The sequence below is a fragment of the Piliocolobus tephrosceles genome, chromosome 4 (genome assembly GCF_002776525.5).
Source record: "Piliocolobus tephrosceles isolate RC106 chromosome 4, ASM277652v3, whole genome shotgun sequence".
Lineage (NCBI taxonomy): Eukaryota > Metazoa > Chordata > Mammalia > Primates > Cercopithecidae > Piliocolobus > Piliocolobus tephrosceles.
Genome location: NC_045437.1, coordinates 138475912 through 138493579, shown reverse-complemented (window position 1 = coordinate 138493579; position 17668 = coordinate 138475912).

Below are 17668 nucleotides of genomic sequence, written 5' to 3'. Positions count from 1 at the left end.
AACATCATCCTGATACCAAAGCCTGGCAGAGACACAACAAAAAAAGAAAATTTTAGACCAATATCCCTGATGAACATCGATGCAAAAATCCTCAATAAAATACTGGCAAAATGGATTCAGCAGCCCATCAAAAAGCTTATCCACCCTGATCAAGTGGGCTTCATCCCTGGGATGCAAGGCTGGTTCAACCTTTGCAAATCAGTAAACGTAATCCAGCATATAAACAGAACCAAAGACAAGAACCACATGATTATCTCAATAGATGCAGAAAAGGCTTTTGACAAAATTCAACAGCACTTCATGCTGAAAACGCTCAATAAATTAGGTATTGATGGAAGGTACCTCAAAATAATAAGAGCTATTTATGACAAACCCACAGCCAATATCATACTGAATGGGCAAAAACTGGAAAAGTTCCCTTTGAAAACTGGCACAAGACAGGGATGCCCTGTCTCACCACTCCTATTCAACATAGTGTTGGAAGTTCTGGCTAGGGCAATCAGGCAAGAGAAAGAAATCAAGGGTATCCAGTTAGGAAAAGAAGAAGTCAAATTGTCCCTGTTTGCAGATGACATGATTGTATATTTAGAAAACCCCATTGTCTCAGCCCAAAATCTCCTTAAGCTGATAAGCAACTTCAGCAAAGTCTCAGGATACCAAATTAATGTGCAAAAATCACAAGCATTCTTACACACCAGTAACAGACAAACAGAGAGCCAAATCATGAATGAACTTCCATTCACAATTGCTTCAGAGAGAATAAAATACCTAGGAATCCAACTTACAAGGGATGTAAAGGACCTCTTCAAGGAGAACTACAAACCACTGCTCAGTGAAATAAAAGAGGACACTAACCAATGGAAGAACGTACCATGCTCATGGATAGGGAGAATCAATATCGTGAAAATGGCCATACTGACCAAGGTTATTTATAGATTCATTGCCATCCCCATCAAGCTACCAATGAGTTTCTTCACAGAATTGGAAAAAACGGCTTTAAAGTTCATGTGGAACCAAAAAAGAGCCCGCATTACCAAGACAAGCCTAAGTCAAAAGAACAAAGCTGGAGGCATCACGCTACCTGACTTCAAACTATACTACAAGGCTACAGTAACCAAAACAACATGGTACTGGTACTAAAACAGATATATAGACCAATGGAACAGAACAGAGTCCTCAGAAATAATACCACACATCTACAGCCATCTGATCTTTGACAAGAGATCTTCTGAGAGAAACAAGAAATGGGGAAAGGACTCCCTATTTAATAAATGGTGCTGGGAAAATTGGCTAGCCATAAGTAGAAAGCTGAAACTGGATCCTTTCCTTACTCCTTATATGAAAATTAATTCAAGATGGATTAGAGACTTAAATGTTAGACCTAATACCATAACAACCCTAGAAGAAAACCTAAGTGGTACCTTTCAGGACATAGGCATGGGCAAGGACTTCATGTCTAAAATACCAAAAGCAATGGCAGAGAAAGCCAAAATTGACAAATCAGATATGATTAAACTAAAGAGCTTCTGCACAGCAAAAGAAACTACCATCAGAGTGAACAGGCAACCTACAGAATGGGAGAAAATTTTTGCAATCTACTCATCTGACAAAGGGCTAATATCCAGAATCTACAAAGAACTCAAACAAATTTACAAGAAAAAAGCAAACAACCCCATGAAAAAGTGGGCAAAGGATATGAACAGACATTTCTCAAAAGGTGACCTTCATACAGCCAACAGACACATGAGAAAATGCTCATCATCACTGGCCATCAGAGAAATGCAAATCAAAACCACAATGAGATACCATCTCACACCAGTTAGAATGGCAATCATTCAAAAGTCAGGAAACAACAGGTGTTGGAGAGGATGTGGAGAAATAGGAACACTTTTACACTGTTGGTGGGAATGTAAACTAGTTCAACCATTATGGAAAACAGTATGGCGATTCCTCAAGGATCTAGATCTAGATGTACTATATGATCCAGCCATCCCACTACTGGGTATACACCCAAAGGATTATAAATCATCCTGCTATAAAGACACATGCACACATATGTTTATTGTGGCACTATTCACAATAGCCAAGTCTTGGAATCAACCCAAATGTCCATCTGTGACAGACTGGATTAAGAAAATGTGGCACATATGCACCGTGGAATATTATGCAGCCATAAAAAAGGATGAGTTTGCGTCCTTTGTAGGGACATGGATGCAGCTGGAAACTATCATTCTTAGCAAACTATCAGAAGAAGATAAAACCAAACACCGCATTGTCTCACTCATAGGTGGGAACTGAACAATGACAGCACTTGGACTCGGGAAGGGGAACATCACACATCGGGGCCCATCATGGCGGGGGAGGGGGGAGGGATCGCATTGGGAGTTATACCTGATATAAATGACGAATTGATGGGTGCTGACAAGTTGATGGGTGCAGCACACCAACATGGCACAAGTATACATATGTAACAAACCTGCACGTTATGCACATGTACCCTAGAACTTAAAGTATAATAATAAAAAAAAAATAATGATTTCCCCAGTTTGCCATTGATAGACATGTAGGTTGTTTTATTATTTTCTCTTATTGTTGCTTTATAAACGATGCTGCAGTAAATTTCCTTGTACATTTATCTTGGCATACTTTTAGGTAAATTCCGAGCAAAGAAACTGCTGAGTCAAAAGGAAAGTGAATTTTAATTTTTGATAGCTATTGCTATATTGTCTTGCAAAGTTTGCCTTGATTAGCATTCCAACAAATAGTGTAGGAGAGTGCTTGTTTTCTCACAACTTTCCTTTTTTTTTTTTGGTAATTCTTTTTTTTTGGTCAATCTTATAAAACGTGTTTTAAATTAAATAGACAGAGCCCTACTATGTTTGAATCTTACTTTAAATTTGGGTTTTTTTTTGCTGTCTTCTGAGCTTTTGTATGTTCTATTTCTGATGTTTGGTTTATTTTCTTTCCTCTATTAGATGTGAGGCTAGGAAATCATAATTGTTTGAATGTAAAATAATAAAGATATATTTTATTTAAAAAAATCGAACTGTAAGAAGAAAGGCAGGTCCACATCTGTGAAATTCTCAGTTAGACAAAGCTGTGATAACTAAAACCTGCAAGGGAGGAAAGGAGAGGGCAGTGTCAGGGAATCAGGGAAAATTGTCAAGAGTAAGTTCCTAGGGTGCTAAACTATTCTGCAAGGGGTTGGCATATATTGGTCCTAGTCTTATGATTATAAACTTCTGGCAGCAACTTGCAGGTCTCCTTCCATGATGCTTGTCTTACAAAACTCAGTCAAAAATGATAGATGGAAGCCCAGATGCTGCAAGGCCTGCTTGGGCAGACTTGGCATATTGGCAGGGTAAGACAAACAAAAACTTCGTAAGTTTGTGAAATGTTAAAAGACCTAATACTTACAGCTGTCAATGCCACTAACTCCCTGGGTGATCCTGGGCAAGTCTCTTTACTCCTTTGGGTCTCAGATATTTTTTCTGCAAAATGTAATTAGGGATTGGACGTGGTAAGTTATCATTATTGAAGTGTGACCCACTAATGGGCCACAACATAATTTTTCTTTTTACTTTTAGTATAGTTCCTATATTTTGTCAAAGGTTAGAGAGTCAAATAATTGTCAATATCAAAACATACCACTATACCTAATAATTTTACATTTTTTAGATTAAAAAGTTATCGATAAGTAATATGCATATAGGGCCTCTGTGATTTTTTTCAGTTTAGCTTTTGATATCTCACTATAAAAGATAAGAAGTCAGTTTACTAAAAAGCTCCTCCCTTAATTCACACAAATACACTTCCCATTCTTCTATCCTCCTGTGTAGTTACTGCGTATTCTGTTGCATGAATTGGGTATGTTTATGTTATGTAAATGCTATTCTTTGTTGAGCCATCTAGAGTGCCATGATTATTTTTCTTTTCCTCTCTTTTTGTTTTCTGTGAAGGTAATAATTATCTTCTTGTTTTATTTGTTTAGGTTTTTAAAATGTAATTTTCCAAAATTTGTCCCCAACTGCCATAATCCCTATCGTGTGTGTCAGTCTCCTCTCATTACATTCAGACATGTTAGGTATTCCGTCAAGTACATATTCTTGGAGATACCACTCTCAGGAGCTTGCTTTAATCTGCTTTTGTTGCTTTCTGAGTTTGCTATACCACTTTCATTCTGGAGTCTCACTTTTTCGTCATCCTGAGGAATTTCTTCTCATTTTTCCTGAATTGAATCTTATGTTTTCCTCTTCCTTGTTTTACTTCCTCATTGTGGTAAAGCACTTCTTTCAGTAGTTTTCTTAGAAAGAATGCACAGGATACAACTTTTAAAGTAATTTGCATAGCTGAAAATATCTCCAGTTTGTCTCTACGTTTAATTGGTTTTTTGATTGGGTATAGAATTCTGGGTTAGAAGTTATTTTTCCTTAGGATTTTGAAGGCATAATTGCATTTTATTCAAGCTTCTAGTATTGACATTGATAAGCCTGAAGCCTATCTGCTTATTGATCATTAGTATGTAATCTGTTTTTTTTTTTTTTCTTTTGTGGAATCTCCAAAACTTTTCTTTATTCCAGCATTCCAAAATTTTAACTGATGTGCGTTGGCTTAGCCCTGTTTTTAATCCCTTATATTGGGCTTTTAGTGGGTCTTTCCATCTGGAAATCAGGTTCTTTGGTTATGGAAAATTATTTTGAATTATTTCTTTGATAATTTTCTTTTCACCGTTTTCTCTTTTCTCTCTCATTAGAACCCCCATTATACAGATTTTTCTGGGTAGATTCTCTATCTTTTTCCTATTTTCTTATCTATTGCCCACTTTTTGTTTTTCGTCTTTTTGCTCTCGTGTTTGGGAGATGTCTTCAGCTTCCTCCTTCAACCCTTTGTTTAGCTTTATTTTAATCCTATCACATCTTTAACTTTGAAGAATTCCTTCATGTTTTCAATTACTCCTTTCATATCTTCATATTTTTACTTATAGATACAATATCTCTTCTCCTGTCTGCCATGAGAATATTCATGACAGTTGTCTTTTGAGGTTTTCATCTTCCTGCATAGTATTTGTTTCACCAACTTGCTTTTTTTCTATTTGTTTGTTTGCTATCTTGTTGTGTTCCATTCATTTTAGGATCTCTCCTCAGATATCTAGTCCTCTTTGGTGCTCTGTTCATTGTTAAGGATGACAACCAAGAAGCTAATTGAAAGCTTTACGTACATGTGTGTTTCCATTTTAAGGTTATCAGATTGGACTATTATATTTTATTTATTTATTTTCCTATTTTCTTGTTTTTAATGTTGGCTCCAATCCAGTAAGTTGACTTCACAACCTACTAATGGGTTAAGACCTGAAGTTAGAAAACTATGGTATAGAAGATCTAGAGAGAGACCTTCAATTGCAAGTACATATAACACAAGCTGGATACTTGGATACTGTCTTAGACTCTTCACTCATCATCTTCCACATCCAACAGCCTTCTACATGTCTAGGCTTTATGTCTTATGTGCCTCTTGATTGACTTTCCTTCTCTGCATGTACTGTCTCTACTTTCTCCCTGCCACATGGACCAAGCTGCTTGTCTTGGTTTCCTGCCTGCTGCTTAGCCCAAACTAAAGCCAGTCATCATTCTAAAAAATGCATTTGATGAAAAGTCTGTAATAGTCTTCACTTGTCTACATCCTACACACGAAAAACAAAACAAACAAAAACAAAAACAAAAAACCAATAAATGCATCTAATTCCTTAGCTTTGTCTGGCCTTGATTTCTCCTCCAGAGTCATTTGTCACTAATTCTGCTTTTGTATCTCATGTTGAATCAATGTTGACTCATGCACAAGTCCTTGAATCTTTCATGCTCTTTCATGTCTTGGGCATTTGCTTTTGAAGATTTTTCTGCCTAGAATTCCCATTTCACCCAATACTGGGCTCATTCCAGGATCAGCTCAATCCTTTATTTTTCTTTTCTTTTTTAAAATTATACTTTAAGTTCTGGGATATGTGTGTAGAACATGCAGGTTTGTTACATACATATACACGTACCATGGTGGTTTGGTGCACCTATCAACCCGTTATCTGCATTAGGTATTTCTCCTAATACTATCCCTCCCCAGCCCCCTACCCCCCCAACAGACCCAGGTGTATGATATTCCCCTCCCTTTGTCCATGTGTTCTCATTGTTCAACTCCCACTTATGAGTGAGAACATGCAGTGTTTGTTTTTCTGTTCCTGTGTTAGTTTGCTGAGAATGATGGTTTCCAGCTCTATCGATAGTCCTGCAAATGACATGAACTCATCCTTTTTTATGGCTGCATAGTATTTCATGGTGTCTATATGCCACATTTTCTTTATCCGTCTATCATTGATGGGCATTTGGGTTGGTTCCAAGTCTTTGCTATTGTGAACAGTGCTACAGTAAACATACATATATATGTTTCTTTAGAGTAGAATGATTTATAATCCTTTGGGTATATAGCCAGTAATGGGATTGGTGAGTCAAATGGTATTTCTGGTTTCAGATCCTTGAGGAATCACCACACTGTCTTCCACAATGATTGAACTAATTTACACTCCTAGCAACAGTGGAAAAGTGTTCCTATTTCTCCACATCCTCTCCAGCATCTGTTGTTTCCTGACTTTTTAATGATCGCTCAGATTGGACTATTTTATGAGAGAAGTCCTAATGTTGGCATCTTTGAGTGTTTTATCCTTGAGCTGGTTAGATTCTTCAGGTAAGATCTTGTCTGAGGGATTTTGCTGTCATTATTTTGGTAGTCCAATCAGAGAAAACAGGAGCCTCAGCAGCCAGGATATTACTACTCTCTTAGGCCCTTGTTGCTTGTGTAATACCCTCCTCTTAAACTCTTCCCAATACCTTCCTATTCAGAGATCTTTGGTTTATTCATTCTTCAGAATAAACTTTCAGTTTTCTGTCAAAGTTGACTAGGGGCAATTTTGCAGCTATATAGATTGGGGGAAGACATCTGGAGGCCTAACTTTTCTCTTTCAAATCATTTTATTAAGAAAGGTTTTAAACATACATCAAAGTAGAGAGAAGAATATAAAACCCAATTAAATACTTATCAATATTTTGCCAGTTTCTGCTACTACCTAAATTTACCCATAACCTATCCTCTTGTGTTCAGCTCTAACTTTGCTTGCTTCCAGAGGTCCTGGTACCACCAATCTCTGAGTGTGTTTTCAGTGTATACTGAATGGCTTACTCATTCATTTATTCATTTCTCCACCATCACCTTAGGATTCTGCTTTCTTGAGTCTACTAATGAATTTATCACTTTTCTTTTTGCCTTACAGCTTCCAGGCTATTATTGTTATTATCTTCTCTTCTGGTTTTGTTGCCATATCGAAGTTTCAGTTTCCCCACAGTGTGTACCTTTTTCTGACACTGGAGATTTTTAATCCTGGGCTGATCTACTCTTTGATGGGTGGATCTTTTATGTCTCATTTCACTCTTCACATTCTCCTAGAAACTTTCCTTGACCTCCCCATTATGACTTCAAGGTTTTTCCTGTACCCCCTCATTTTATCCCTTTCTTTATCCCACTACATCTCTTATCTCATTGTCTTGTAATTACTTATCTCCTTCATTAGACAGCAAGTTCTGGGAGGACAGGTATACCTTCCCAGAACAAATTATACATATAGAAAAGTATTATTAATTATATGCCATGTGCCAGAAATAATTGTTTTTCATGAACAACTTATGTAATCCTCAGAATAATTCTAGGATATAGACAGTATCATTATCCTCAATTTATATCCGAGAAGACGGAGGCACTGTTATTTAATTAGTTGCCTGAGTTCACAGCATCAGTAAGGAGAAGAGCTTGGAATGAAACCCAAGTTTTCCACTTTCAGATTCAGGCAGGTAATGGATAGCGGTTTCAGATCCAGTTATAAAATAAATGAGCACATGAAGGCATGATTGAACTAACCAGTCAGGCCCAGGGCACTAAGGAGGTTAAGAGGTCTCATCTTACCACTTCACCAAGAGCACTTCCATCTTCAGTCCTGTGGCATTGAGTACTTCCAGTCCGTGACAAAAGGGTTGGAAGTCATTACTATTCAGAATCATAGATGTTCATCTGTTCCCTCCCCTCTGGGCACCCAGAGAAGAGACCTTCAGAATCATAATGTAGTGGTCTCACACAATCTGCCCAAATGGAGAGTTTGAGTTGAATTCTTGTCTAAATTCAATCCTCTCCAGAGCCTAACAGAGTGCCTGGAATTTAGGGTTCTCAGTATATGTTGCAATAAACCAGGCAACAAGTCAGATTAATCAAATGATCAATTATTTAATCACTGAATACCAAGTTAGAAGGCATTTTAGCTCACTTCATACCTAAGCTTTAAGCATTAGAAAAGTTATAAGGTAAGACTTGGCCTTTCCCTTCCTGTCCTTTTTTTGTACCTGCTCTTTCTCATCCTGGTACTAGTCTCAAATGTCTACTGTCCAAATGCTGTCCATTTATGTGTCCTGACCATTTCCTCAGGACCTCCCACCTGGAATACTTTCTTTGCATATCAGTCAACTAATCTTTGTATATTCAAAAAATGTCTATAGAGTGTCGACTCAATGTTAGTTTAGTGGTAAGAAAAAAATAGCTGTGGGCCTAAGGATTGTCAAGTCCTTAAATTCCTCTTGTGTATTTTATCTTGGGCTTGGCTTTGTAAGGGTTACAAAAAGGTATGAGGCTATCTCTGTCCTCCAGGAATTTACAGTCTGGATGGGAAAGCAGAACAAATACACAAAACTGTGAGAATCTTTGCATAATGCAGTGGGTTCTCTGAAAAGGGAAATAGCCATGTGGGTGAGGGTTGGACATGTACTGCAGGAATGTGTGCACAAAGACTAAGAACGAGGAATCAAACACTGGAGGGTTCCTTTATACCTGTCGAACTTTTCCACTAGGATGTCAAGACGTTGCCTACTTTGATCACTCTATGTTACTAGTGCCTAGAATAACGTTCAATACGTGGTTGTTGAATGAAGGCATGAATATTTTAGTGGGAAGGAAGAGTGGTAGATGGACCAGGCAGATCCAGAGTATGGGCTGACTTTTCTCCCCTGAGGATATACGTTCTAATGCCCCAGGTATTAGTAAATTATCTCATAAACTAATCTAAAAAAATCCCTTCCTGTCCTGACAGTCTCTGATTTTGTGTGATTCTAATCCCTGTAGAAGTGCTAATAGTTGATAATGGCTTAATGTTGGATTCTCCCTAGAGCAATTTGCATTTTAACACTGGAATCCTAAAGATGCCTGCATTTCTAACCAGAGAAGTGCTGTGACAGAACCAGGCGGGGCTTGGAGAAATTTGTGGGCTTCAAGGGATGGACCCCTGAGTTTTAGCTCATATGACTTTCTCTGCTCTGCCTACCCTGAAGGGCGACCCATGAAGAATAATTTTGGCAGTCATTTTTTCACCCCAGGGAAACTGGGAGTTTTGGAGATTCTTCCAGCTCCTTCTCCTCTCATTCCTTTGTCTCTGAATCAACCAATGGGCATCTCATACACTCAACTCTGTGGCACCTAAATTATGTTCCTATAAATTGTCTGCCAGCTCTGATTTTTAGTACTGATGGGCTTTCTAAGGCTGTGTCTCATCTCTCAGCTGCCAAGTGAGTCCCCAGGCTTATAACAGAACAGTTGAGCAGGTGGTCGTTTGTGGGTATATGTGTGAAAGAGTTCAGGGACCCAGCAGATGCAGGGTGAGGAGAGAAAGAAGGAAGGAGGTATGAGATATAAATGAATAAATAATAGCTAGAAGAAAAAATTTGAAATGTTTCCAGCACAAAGAAATGATAAATGCTAAAGGCAATGGATATCCTAAATCCCCTGACTTGATCATTACACATTCTATGCATGTGTAAAATGTCACATGTACCCCATAAATATGTACAAATATGTATCAAGAAAAAATAAATGTAGAAATAGATATATTTGTCAATCAGTTCATCATTTGATTGATGGTCAGGGACTTGGACTCTTTTGTATTAATACTCACCAATGTTTAAAATGACATTCCAGAACTCATTTGGGGCAGTGTTCCATTCCCATTGTACCTTCCCATCTTTCCTCTTACCTTAGTTGATGAACTGTCCACCATGTTTCAGAATAGGGTACCTGCTTGTATTAGTTAGTTTTCATACTGTTATAAAGAACACTACCTGAGACTGGGTAATTATAAAGGAAAGAAGTTTAATTTACTCCATGTTCTGCCAGCTTAACAGGAAGCATGTCTAGGGAGGCCTCAGGAAACTTATAAGCATGGCAGAAGGGTAAGCGGCCACCTTCTTCATGAGGCAGTAGGAAAGAAAATGAAAAACTCAGGGGAAACTGCCATTTATAAAACCATCAGATCTTATGAGGACTAACTCACTATTACAAGAACAGCATGGGGTAAACTGCCCCCATGATTCAATTACCTCCCACCAGGACTCTCCCTCAACACCTGGGGATTACATTTCAAGATGAGGTTTGGGTAGGGATACAAAGCCTAACTATATCGGTCTGCCCCTGGCCCCTCCCAAATCTCATGTTTCTTTCACATTTCAAAAGCAATCATGCCTACCCAACAGTGCCCCAAAGTCTTAATTTATTCTAACATAAGCCCAAAAGTCCAAGTCCAATGTCTCATTTGAGATGAGGCAACTCCCTTCCATCTATGATCCTGTAAAATCTAAAACAAGTTAATTACTTCCAAGATACAATGGGGGTATGGGCACTGGATAAATGCTTCCATTCCAAGTGGGAGAAATTGACCAAAACAAAGGGGCTAGAGGCCACATGCAAGTCCTAAATCTAGTGGGGCAGTAATTAAATCTTAAAGCTCCAAAATAATCTCCTCTGAATCCATGTCTTATATCCAGGGCATGCTGATACAAGGGGTGGACCCCCATGACCTTAGGCAGCTCCTTCACGGGCTGGTGTTGAGTGCCTATGGCTTTTCCAGGTGCATGACACAAACTGTTGGTGGGTCCACCATTCTGGTGTCTGGAGTATGGTGGAGGCTCTCTTCTCACAGCTCCACTAGGCAGAGCTCCAGTGGGGACTCTGTAAAAGATCCAACCACACATTTCCCCTTTGCACTGCCCTAGCAGAGGTTCTTCATGAGGGCTCTGCCCCTGCAGCAGACTCCTGCCTGGACATCCAGGCATTTCCATACATCCTCTGAATGTAGAGGAAGAGGTTGTCAAACCTCAATTCTTGACTTCTGTGCACTAGCAGGCCCAATACCATGTGGAAGTTGCCAAGGCTTGGGGTTTGCACCCTCTGAAGGAACTGCCCCAGCTGTACCTTGGCTGCTTTTAGCCACAGCTAGAGCTGAAGTGGCTGGGACACAAGGCACCATGTCTCAAGGCTGCACAGAGCAGTGGGAATCCCTGAGTGGGGCCCATGAAACTATATTTCCTCCTAGGCCTCCAAGCCTGTGATGGGAGAGGCTACCACCAAGATCTCTGTCATGCTCTGGAGACATTTTTCTCATTGTCTTGGCAGTTAAAATTTGGCTCCCTCCTTGTTACTTATGCAAATTTCTATAGCCAGCTTGAATTTCTCCTCAGAAAATGGGTTTTTGTTTTCTATTGCGTCGTCAGGCTGCAAATTTTCCGAACTTTTATGATCTGGTTCTCTTTTAAACATATGCTCCAATTTCAAAGCATCTCTTTGTGAATACATAAAACTGAATGCTTTCAGAATATTCCAGGTCACATCTTGAATGCTTTGCTGCTTAGAAATGTCTTCCTCCAGATACCCTAAATCATCTCTCTCAAGTTCAAAGTTTCACAGATTTCTAGGGTAGGGGCAAAATGCTGCCAGTATCTTTGCTAAAGCATAGCATGAGTGACCTTTATTTCAGTTCCCAGTAAGTACCTCATCTCCATCTGAGACCACCTCAGCCTGGACTTCATTGTTCCTATCACTATCAATATTTTGGTCAAAGCCATTCAACGAGTCTCTAAGAAACTCTAAACTTTCCACATTTTTCTGTCTTCTGAGCTCTCCAAAGTGTTTCAACCTCTGCCTGTTACCCAGTTCCAAAGTTGCTTCTACATTTTCAAGTTCTCTTTATAGCAGTGCCCCACTACCTTGGTACCAATTTACAGTATTAGTCTCTTTTCACACTGCTGTGAAGATATCTGAGACTGGGAAATTTATAAAGGAAAGAGGTTTAATTGACTCACAGTTCTACATGGCTGGGGAGGCCTCAGGAAACACATTTATGGTGGAAGAAGAAGCAGGCACCTTCTTCACAAGGTGGCGGAAGAGGGAAGAGAAAAGCCCAGGGGAAACTACCATTTATAAAACCACCATATCTCATGAGAACTCCCTCACTATCATGAGAACAGCATGGGGGAAACCACCCACATGATCCAGTCTCCTCCCACCAGGTCTTTCCCTCAACACCTGGGGAATCACATTCAAGATGAGATTGGAGTGGGGACACAGAGCATAATCATATTACCATTTTTCCTACCTTTGAGCTTCAATTCTCACTGTTTTTTCACTTGAAGTGCCCCCTGCCTTACCTCCATATTATCAAATCCCACATATTATGGGACCCTATCTCATCAAGACTTTCTTCTCCCTACTCCACCTTATTTGAGTAGAGACCTGAATGAAGTAAAGAGCCATCTATGCAAGGATCTGAAGGAAGAGGTTATGTGCAGAGGGAACAGACATGGAAAGATTTTGTCTGGAACCTGTTAGGTGGATTTCTAGACCAGCATAGACACCAGCCAATGTGTGATTCACCTTTGTATTGTCCTTGGTGATGATGAAATCTGTTTGGATGAATCGGTGTTACATCAATGTTTTGAGGGTTAGACCCCTGAATGGGAGGGGAGACATTTACTGGGTACTGTTAAAGCTCTCAATGTTTTACATACATTTTCTGTCTTATTCTCACTATAAGTAGGTGTTTTTCCCATTTTAGAGATGGGATAGCTGAGGCACAATGGGGTTCAGTGAGTTGCTCAAGGCTACAGAGCCAGTATATTTTGAGCTAGAGTCTCTCTGGAGGCAAAGTCAATGCAGTTGCCCTTTAATACATAACTTCTGGGTTGCTTGCAGGTAGACAAGTTTCTTGACCCCTCAGTTTGAACAGACTCAGGCCTCAGTCTGCTAATAGCATTTGTAAAATCCATAGCTGCTTCTAGGAAATGTCCTCTGAAAATATAGAAGGTGTCAATGAATGAATGCACAGCTCAGCTTTTGAGTCCTCTCTCCTCAGTCCCCACCCCAGCCTCTGTGCCTGCCCCTGAAACTCTTTGATGGGAGGGGAGAGGAAGAAAGAACACTTTACAAGGGGCTAATATGACTTCAATCCATGCCACCTGCTTGCTTTTTAACTCTTCTGAGCCACTGAAACTCTCTGGACCTCAGTTTCCTATCTGCAAAATGGATGTCCTATGTAGTAATATAATAAAAATATGATAAAACATATCTTCATCCACAACAACCGCAACTGCCATTTATTGAACCTTACTACATGGATGTTACCTCATTAAACCTTATGACAGATTTATAAGTTAGCTATGATCATTACCTACCCCTATTTAAAAGATAAAAAAAAGTAACATTCAGGTCAAGTGACCTATTCATGGTCACTCAGGTATTAAATACTGACTCTTAGGATACAGAGTCAAATATTTACCACAGCCTATAAGGCCCAGCATGGATGCCCTTCCAGCCAGTGCCCTCCCAACCCATCCCTCACACTTCACTTTCTGCACCCACCAAATTGGCCTTCTCTTTATTCTCCAATATGCTGTGCTTTGTCCATTACTGGGTCTTTCCTGGAAGTAGCTCTTCTCTGTTGATGCAATGTTCCCCTCTCTCCTCTGCTTGGTTAATCCCTTATTCTCCAGATATTTTTTCAACTATCATCACCTAAGGGAAACTTACAGAGGTTTTAAAATAGGCCTATAATTCTCTGCCACTCTTTCTATTGAGAGGAAGGGTCTGTATTCCTGCTCTTCAATCTAGACAGGTTTATGACTGCTTTGACCAAGGATGTGGTGAAAGCGAGGCTACATAACTTTTGAGGCTAGATTACAAGATGCTGTTCAGTTTCTACCTTGTTCGTCGGAAGAGTTGTGCTTGGAGGCCTGAGCTGCCTCACAGGAATGCCAACTTTCCTAAGACCCCATGCTGGAGGTGCTTTTTGTAGGTTTTCTGGTTCGCAGCCAGCCAAGCTCTCGATTGACAGCCAGCATCCATGCTGTTATGGTGGGTAAGCCATTTTAAAACTCAGTTCACTCAAACCTTCAGGTAACTGAAGCCTCACACCATTAGAGAACCCAAGAGAGAATTCCCAGCTGAGACTTTCCAGAATTTCTGACTCACAAAATTGTAATCAAAATAAGATGATTGTTTTAAGCTATTAAGTTATGGGACAATTGATTGTGTGGAAATAGATAACTTTAATGTAATTATCCATTTAACCAGTCTAGATCAGGCTCCTTTTTGCATGCTCCTATAGGACTTAATTCCTTTTCTTCAGAGCACTTGTCTCAGTTGGCAACGATACCCTCAGTGTAATGATATGATCATCTGTCTCCCTACTAGACTGGAAGCTTCATAAGAAAAGAACCATTGCTGTTTTTCTGGATTGTTGTATCATTTAGGAGTGAATATAGCTGCAAGTAATAGATTTTACTAGCAGTGTCTTAAACCTATGCTGCTTGTTTCCCTCACGAGACATAAAATGCGAAGATGACTGGCTGTCGGTATTAGTTTAAGGACCCAGACACGCTCCCTTCCTTTTTGGCCATACTCAGTGTGTTGTATTTTCATCCTCATGCTTGTCTCCTCATTGATGCTTTGGCTCCAGGTATTATATTTTTATTCATCATCCCAATAAGCAGGAAATAAAAGGACAGAAAAAAAAAACTTTTTTTCCCTCATGGATATGTTATTTTTCCAGAAAGAAAGTCTTCAACAGATTTTTATTTATATCTCACTGATCAGGACTGAGTCACATTATGGAAAAGAGTTAACATAGCTGGTGAAAGGCTATTACCTTTAAAAGAACCTGCAGGTAAGATTGGCCCTTGGCTGGCATCTGAAAACTTGATGTTTGACCCATTCCCAACAAATGAGGGTGGTTTTTGGCTCCTAAACTATACAAATAGGATGACTTGAGTCTCCAACTCCCAGCGCGAGTGACACAGAAGACCGGTGATTTCTGCATTTTCAACTGAGGTACTGGGGTCATCTCACTAGGGAGTGCCGGACAATCAGTGCTGGTCAGCTGCTACAGTCCGACCAGCGAGAGCTGAAGCAGGGCGAGGCATCGCCTCACCTGGGAAGCCCAAGGGGGAAGGGAATCCCTTTCCTAACCAGGGGAACTGAGACACACAACACCTGGAAAATCGGGTAACTCCCACCCCAATACTGCACTGTGAGCAAAAGGGCACACCAGGAGAATATACCCCACACCTGGCCAGGAGGGTCCCACGCCCACGGAGCCTCCCTCCTTGCTAACACAGCAGTCTGCGGTGATCTAACCGCAAAGCAGCAGCGAGGCTGGGGGAGGGGCGCCCGCCATTGCTGAGGCTTAACTAGGTAAACAAAGACACAGGGAAGCTCGAACTGGGTGGAGCTCACAGCAGCTCAAGGAAACCTGCCTGTCTCTGTAGACTCCGCCTCTGGGGACAGGACACAGCTAAAAAATAACAGGGGAAGCAGCAGAGGCCTCTGCAGACCCGAAGGACTCTGTCTGACAGCTTTGAAGAGAGCAGTGGATCTCCCAACACAGAGGTTGAGATCTGAGAAGGGACAGACTGCCTGCTCAAGTGGGTCCCTGACCCCTGAGTAGCCTAACTGGGAGACATCCCCCACTAGGGGCAGTCTGACACCTCACACCTCACAGGGTGGAGTACACCCCTGAGAGGAAGCTTCCAAAGTAAGAATCAGACAGGTACACTCGCTGTTCAGCAATAGTCTATCTTCTGCAACCTCTGCTGCTGATACCCAGGCAAACAGGGTCTGGAGTGGACCTCAAGCAATCTCCAACAGACCTACAGCTGAAGGTCCTGACTATTAGAAGGAAAACTATCAAACAGGAAGAACACCTATACCAAAACCCCATCAGTATGTCACCATCATCAAAGACCAGAGGCGGATAAAACCACGAAGATGGGGAAGAAGCAGGGCAGAAAATCTGGAAATTCAAAAAATAAGAGCGCATCTCCCCCTGCAAAGGAGCGCAGCTCATCACCAGCAATGGATCAAAGCTGGTCAGAGAATGACTTTGACGGAATGAGAGAAGAAGGCTTCAGTCCATCAAACTTCTCAGAGCTAAAGGAGGAATTACATACCCAGCGCAAAGAAACTAAAAATCTTGAAAAAAGAGTGGAAGAATTGATAGCTAGACTAATTAATGCAGATAAGGTCATAAACGAAATGACAGAGATGAAAACCATGACACAAGAAATACGTGACAAATGCACAAGCTTCAGTAACCGACTCGATCAACTGGAAGAAAGAGTATCAGCAATTGAGGATCAAATGAATGAAATGAAGTGAGAAGAGAAACCAAAAGAAAAAAGAAGAAAAAGAAATGAACAAAGCCTGCAAGAAGTATGGGATTATGTAAAAAGACCAAATCTACATCTGATTGGGGTGCCTGAAAGTGAAGGGGAGAATGGAACCAAGTTGGAAAACACTCTTCAGGATATCATCCAGGAGAACTTCCCCAACCTAGTAGGGCAGCCCAACATTCAAATTCAGGAAATACAGAGAACACCACAAAGATACTCCTCCAGAAGAGCAACTCCAAGACACATAATTGCCAGATTCACCAAAGTTGAAATGAAGGAAAAAATCTTAAGCGCAGCCAGAGAGAAAGGTCGGGTTACCCACAAAGGGAAGCCCATCAGACTAACAGCAGACCTCTCAGCAGAAACTCTACAAGCCAGAAGAGAGTGGGGGCCAATATTCAACATTCTCAAAGAAAAGAATTTTAAACCCAGAATTTCATATCCAGCCAAACTAAGTTTCATCAGTGAAGGAGAAATAAAATCCTTTACAGATAAGCAAATGCTTAGAGATTTTGCCAGCACCAGGCCTGCCTTACAAGAGACCCTGAAGGAAGCCCTAAACATGGAAAGGAACAACCAGTACCAGCCATTGCAAAAACATGCCAAAATGTAAAGACCATCGAGGCTAGGAAGAAACTGCATCAACTAACGAGCAAAATAACCAGTTAATATCATAATGGCAGGATCAAGTTCATACATAACAATATTAACCTTAAATGTTACTGGACTAAATGCTCCAATTAAAAGACACAGACTGGCAAACTGGATAAAGAGTCAAGACCCATCAGTCTGCTGTATTCAGGAGACCCATCTCACATGCAGAGACATACATAGGCTCAAAATAAAGGGATGGAGGAAGATCTACCAAGCAAATGGAGAACAAAAAAAAAGCAGGGGTTGCAATCCTAGTCTCTGATAAAATAGACTTTAAACCATCAAAGATCAAAAGAGACAAAGAAGGCCATTACATAATGGTAAAGGGATCATTTCAACAGGAAGAGCTAACTATCCTAAATATATATGCACCCAATACTGGAGCACCCAAATTCATAAAGCAAGTCCTTAGAGACTTACAAAGAGACTTAGACTCCCATACAATA